Genomic DNA, 6,000 nt, shown 5'->3' with positions numbered 1-6,000 from the left:
ACCTTAATTCCATGCTTTATGACACACACACACACAAAAAAAAATCATGAAAACAGACAAGCAATATTGATAAAGCACAATAGGACAAAACTTAATGCTGGGAATTCAACAATTGTCTGACTCCAATATGTTGCCCATTTTATGAGGTAATGACACATATCAACATGACATGCATGCTTCGCCTCAGTGCATCGAGAGTGCTTGCCCTCACTGAAAACATGGCTGCCAGTGGCTACACAAAGAAACTGATTTTAGCTACTTATCGAAAAAAAAAAGGCTCACAAAAGAAAACCAATGCCTAAATAACATCTTGAAAATGCTTTTGTGACTGAATTTTGCATTGCTTTGTAAACCACACACTCGTCACACCAAAGTCTATAATGAAAACCTGCTATTTCACATCACAGCAAAGAGGAGTTGTGAATCATCCACTGCTGCCTCCATGAAAAAGTTCAAACATGTTCATTTGTGACTTTGATGTTTCAGATCCTTCATTACCAAACAAGGTGTTAGAGAATACCAGCAGCTTCTGTGTCTGTGCTCGATTAAAACACTGATTTTCTCTTTGGACTTTGGTACAGAAGAGTGAGCTGTTTACAAACACTAAAAGCAAATGTGTTCTTGAGCTGTCGTAGACTTGATCAGATGACGAGTCTTTCATAAAGTGTCTAAAATCAGTTTTCCTTTTCGAGCTGCACTGCCAGCCATGTTTTCAATGCTGGCACAGCTCGGTTCAGCACTGACTATGCACTAGTACCTCATTTAACCATTTGGGATAAAAATTAAACAAAGATAACTTGGTTTTTCTGACTTGGTCTCTCTGGTCCTCTCTCCTCCTCCTCCTCTGCTGCTGCCACATCCCCCCTCTCTCTCTCTCTCCCTCACTCCCTCTCTTTCTGTGGCTCTCTCTCTTCCACTTAGCTCACTGCTGTGAACAGCATCCACACAGTGGCTTTTAAAAACCTTGTTGGTACATCAGCTTCCTAACCCGTTCACCTTCTGGGAGACTTCAGCTGCTCCTGGATAAAAAGTGCAGGCAAAGAAAAAGAAAAAGAAAAAGGTAACCTCTCTCCCTCTCTTTGTCTCAGTCTCTCAAAATCTGTCACATTCTTATCCCTAGTCCCCGATCCCTCCAAGCAAAAATCATTATAAGGTGTATTTGAAACTAAAGAGATCTACATATCAGCGTTTACACACACCTCTGTCAGACAAATACAAATCCCCTCTCTCTCTCTCTCCCTCCCTCCCTCTCTCACACACACACACACACACTCACGCACGTTCACTTCATCACCACCAGGGGCTTTCCACTCTGCACCGTGCCGACCACGGCTTGGCTTTCTCGTCTCTTCTCCCCTTGCGCTCCTCGCAACCGAACCGAGACTCCAGACGCGCGGCGGTAGAGCAGGCGCACACACACAGAGCGTCTTTCCCTGTGATTTTCATCAAACGGGAGGATCCTATACGTTTTTTTTTTTTTTTCTTCCACCGGGAGGAGTTGCAAGTTAAATACCCGTCTCTACATCCACTCGTCAACTTGTCACGCCAGAGCCATTATGTTTACGACACGGGATAAGAAAGGTAGGAGTTTACGGCGTGTTTTTAATTGGATGACAAAGTTGTGCCATGTAATTATAATGACGCCGTCTCACATCGCGCTGTGGGACTTTAATATCTGTGCACAGCACCAGGGATAAATAGTATAAATGCTCATATAGGCGGATTTGTGTCTGCTTGTATTCGTGTGCGTATAATGAAACATGATCTTTTACTGAGCCTTTTTCGTCTTTACCTCAGGACTGAGCATCGCCACATAACTTGTTGCCACTTATGGCACAATTAACAACGGGTTTGCACAGAGCAGCTGCCCGGGAGTACATGTGTGATCCCGGTCAAATGAAACGATTTATATAGTGATATGTCATGGATGTTTTTATTTTATATTTTTCTTTCTTTTATACTGTGAAGCATGCAGTTGGTCGCACACGTCGTGCGTACTCATGATGGCGCCACATGAATTTAGGGAAGCAAATCTCCTCAGTCAAATCTCCACTGAGAGGTTTTGGCAGCACGTGTGCGCATGCCTTGCTGCTGGCCTGGCTGCATGTGCACATTTAAAAATGTTTCGCTGCAAAGAACGTTCCCAGCTGCGTTTGATCAAACGCAGACGCGTGTGTAAATACGCGAGGCGGCCCAATAATCGCAGCAGTTGCAGCAGCGCGGACTTTCATAAATAAAATTTCAAGTGGAAAGTGACTGCTCGTATCTCCCACACAGCGGACACTGCAGCCACTTGATGCGCCAACAGGATGCATTTGGAAGTTGGACGCGTGCCACTGTGCACTAAACACTGACTGAATGCACTCTTAACAGAATCTACTGCCATCAAAAACTGTTTCGTCTAGTAACAGTAGTGGATTTTGCGCATCCGTTTTTAGTAATAATCCTTCACAGATTGTGGATTATAAACGTTTAAGTGTCTCTGTGGAGGATACGTGGTGCTAAAAACGGTCTGTCTATTTCTGCTGTGCACATATTCACATAATCACTAATCACTTATGGTAAGTATTAACAGCATTCTGTGTTATGTATGATAAGCACATTTTCTGTTGGACAAAATAAACCACTGCACTCACAGTTTCTTTGAAACACACACACACACACACACTCTCTCATTCACTGTGCTGTGTTGCCTACAATTTCTATCAAGTGGATTTATGAAACTCCACCACCTAATTTTATTGCGGATGTAAATCTCAGATTGACTTGAATATCATTTGACGTCTGTGTAGCTCATGAAACGGTCATTGATGAAAGAGACAGATGGCATATGAAGCTCTTAGTCTTATAGAAAAAGCTTTAACGTGATGTGATTTAGCTTCCCCCTGTAAGATGCAGCACTTTTGTGCATAACGCCGATACAAGGCTGATCACATTTACTTACAAACCTAATATTTGCTTTGTTGGGGAAACAGACTTTTTATCATTTCTGTGGAATCTGAATGAAATACAACCCATGTTTTACTGTGTGTGTGTGTGTGTGTGTGTGTGTGTGTACATTTCATATGTCCAGATTATGATTCGTGACCGTGGGGTTGCAGTTTAGACTTTAAGCCTGGATATTGAAGAGTGACCTTGGCTGGGGTTAGGAATGCTGAAGTTTACTCCATTGATGTGTACATGTGCGCGTGTATGTGCTTTCATGTGTGTGTGTATGTGAGTATATTCAAACTGTGTGTATGTGTGTGTGTGTGTGAGGCTGCTGGCATGCCTCTGTTTGCGATTTATCCTCAACTAATTGGTGTTTGGGAAAGTGAGAGAAATCCCTCTTGTCCCAATAGCAGATCAATGAGTTTAATTTTCCAATTAGATGCTGATCTGCACAGGAATCAGTCAAAGAGGTGGGACCTCTGGGTGCAGACCATGACCTTTATTGACCCCGTGTTTGGAAAATTGATTCAGCAGGTTACAACATAGGATGGAAATTTTTTTTGTGTGTAGATCAGCAGAAAGATGTACGTCAAATTTAAGGCAGAATTACTCTGTATAGATGTATTGTTTAAAGTGTTTTATCCTTTTAAGGGATGTAATCAGTGCAATAGAATGTTTCATGCTTTTATTTTACTGAGCTAAAAATGTTTTAACAGATGATGGGAATTACAAAATGGTGCAAATCCCTCTGATTATGGTGCTTATTACATTTTTAATCTTACGTAAGCACGCCTATCATCGCACCATAGGCAATGTGGACTTTTTATAAACATGCTCGGCTGAGATGCACAGCCACACATACATTATGTGCTTCTACTGTTTATGTAAAACACAAATCTTGTAGCTGGGAGGTGATGAGGAGTACACAACTTAAATTGCAAGAAAGAAAAAAGTGAAAAGAAGAGCATTTTGCCACCTTGCTGTCCATTACACACATGTATCTGCTTTGCATCCTGGTCTCCTCATTTATTCACCCGCTGGTCTAAGCAGCATGTACATTACAAGGGCCATGTAGCAGTAACCCAGATGGCAGAATGGGCTGATTGTGATTTATGTACCAAAAGTGAATGCATTACTGTGGGTTCCTGCAGTCAGTGCCAAATGCAGGCAGGCATTTTCAACACATTTTTCAACAACCATATACACCGAGAGAGACCCACACCAATCATAGATACACAAGATAAATATTCACTTACCAAACTTACAAACTATTTTGTACTACTGATGTGTGTGTGTGTGTGTGTGTGCGCGCATATACCAGGCATGCTCTAATTTATTACTATTCAAATTGAATAGAACTCAAGCAAAGCTTTTAAACTGTGCTTTTATTAAAGAGCCATTTGAAACTGAAAAACATTTGGATCAAAGTAATTATTCTGCTTTCAGGATCATGGTCGTCCCTTCCACTTTTCACTTTGCCCATTTTCAACGAGGGGCAACATCTGATTCAGAATTGAAATTGGATTAATTATATTCTTGGTTATCAGACAAAATGAATCCAGTTAACGTTGTATGTTAAATTGCATCAAACAAAAAAACACATGTCACATCCCCTCGGATTCTGTGCCACAGTGCCACAATATGTGGCATCACTTTATTCCAAAGATCTCAGCCACTTAATTGCAAAGTATAGGGCTGTCTGATTCAAAGCAAGATCTCCAACTGATTCCTGACCTGAATTTCCCTCAGTGGAGCAGGAGGGTCTGGATGATTTCTTTTGAAAGATGACTGCAAAGTTTAGTCAGGTAAAAATGACAGCAATTACAGACACGTATAGTGGATGAAGAATTCTTTCATTATCCGTACAAGGTCAAAGGCCAGTGCGGAGTGTGATTTATAACGCTGTGGATGTATATATAATTCTTCTGTGATTAATTATTCAAAATCGAAACATTATTTTCACATCCCGATTTAAACACGCAGGCGTTGGTGTAGCTAGAATGTGCGCGCTGTCTGTAGCTGATAACCATGTTGCACATTAATAAATTATGAACAGTTTAACTGAAGTGAAGGCGACTGACAAGTGAGTGTTGCAGCTTTAAATCAATTAGTTGACAAATTGCACACATTCAGAGTATGTATGGTAAAAAATTCGGTCCCTGATTCAGTCACTGTGTTCTTTCGCTCTGACGCTCTTTTTTTAGATCTCTTTCTCACTCTTTTTTTCACACACACACACACACACAGCCCTCTTGAGAAATCGTTAGGATGAAGCAGTCCACCAGTGTGAGACATTGATTACCGTTTACCAAGCTGGGGCATAAATGTAGTGTTAAAGGAGGGATGGCTTGGATAGACAGAGGTGGAGGGAAAGAAGAGGGAGAGAGTAGAGAGTGAAAGAGGCTGACAGATGGCGATAGTGTGGCCGTAAAGATGACAGATTCAGGGGTAAACCAGAGGGTCTTTATGGCCAACAGAGGGGACTGATTAGGCCAACTAACTGATCTCGACCCGTGGTCCCTGGTTCATCCACGGCAAACACAGCCTCTCTCATTTTCCCAGTCACACTTCTCTCGACTCACTCCTGCTGTCTTGTCGATGGTCAGGGACGGTCAGCCCTTAGTCACTTCATTATCCCCTCTGGGCAGGGACTGCATCAACAACACACTAAGCTCTGTGATGGAGTCAGTAGGTAGGAGGAGATGGAGAGCTCAGAGCTGTGGACAGATTCCATGGTTAATTTTCCAGCCCTGTTTGCACCTGATTTCAAGGACAGCGTTGCAGGCAATGCTTTGATTGAACCATTTTAAATGACTTGGGCTTTTCTGAGAAAAAAATGCTTTTACTTGTGATGAAACAGACTGTTAATACAGATCCTTTCGTGTCATTTTTACAGCTGTGTAAGGGATTAAATTGCTGTGTGGCTGAGTTGGAGTAAGGTTGCTAACACCTGTTTTTTTTTTTATCACTAGTTATTGGTGAAAAGCATAGTTCAGCATTTCCAGAAATAGGGTCAGTTTGCCTATTTATTGAGAAAAAAATCCACCAGCATCTCTTAAATTTTATGAA

General features: G+C 41.7%; 1 protein-coding gene across 1 annotated transcript in view; it reads left to right on the top strand.

Annotated features, from left to right (window-relative positions):
- Nucleotides 1-1,348: 1,348 nt before the first annotated feature.
- The window catches only part of LOC122768623 (cadherin-22), a 133,520-nt gene continuing 128,868 nt past the window's right edge, over nucleotides 1,349-6,000 (top strand). The window contains exon 1 of the mRNA XM_044024732.1: nucleotides 1,349-1,581. The gene's annotated coding sequence lies outside the window, so the exon portion shown is untranslated. The remainder of the gene's footprint in view (nucleotides 1,582-6,000) is intronic.

This window comes from Solea senegalensis, linkage group LG4 (genome assembly GCF_019176455.1).
Source record: "Solea senegalensis isolate Sse05_10M linkage group LG4, IFAPA_SoseM_1, whole genome shotgun sequence".
NCBI classification, from domain to species: Eukaryota; Metazoa; Chordata; class Actinopteri; order Pleuronectiformes; family Soleidae; genus Solea; species Solea senegalensis.
The sequence above is the reverse complement of the archived record's forward strand: the minus strand, read 5'-3'. Positions and strand labels throughout refer to the sequence as shown.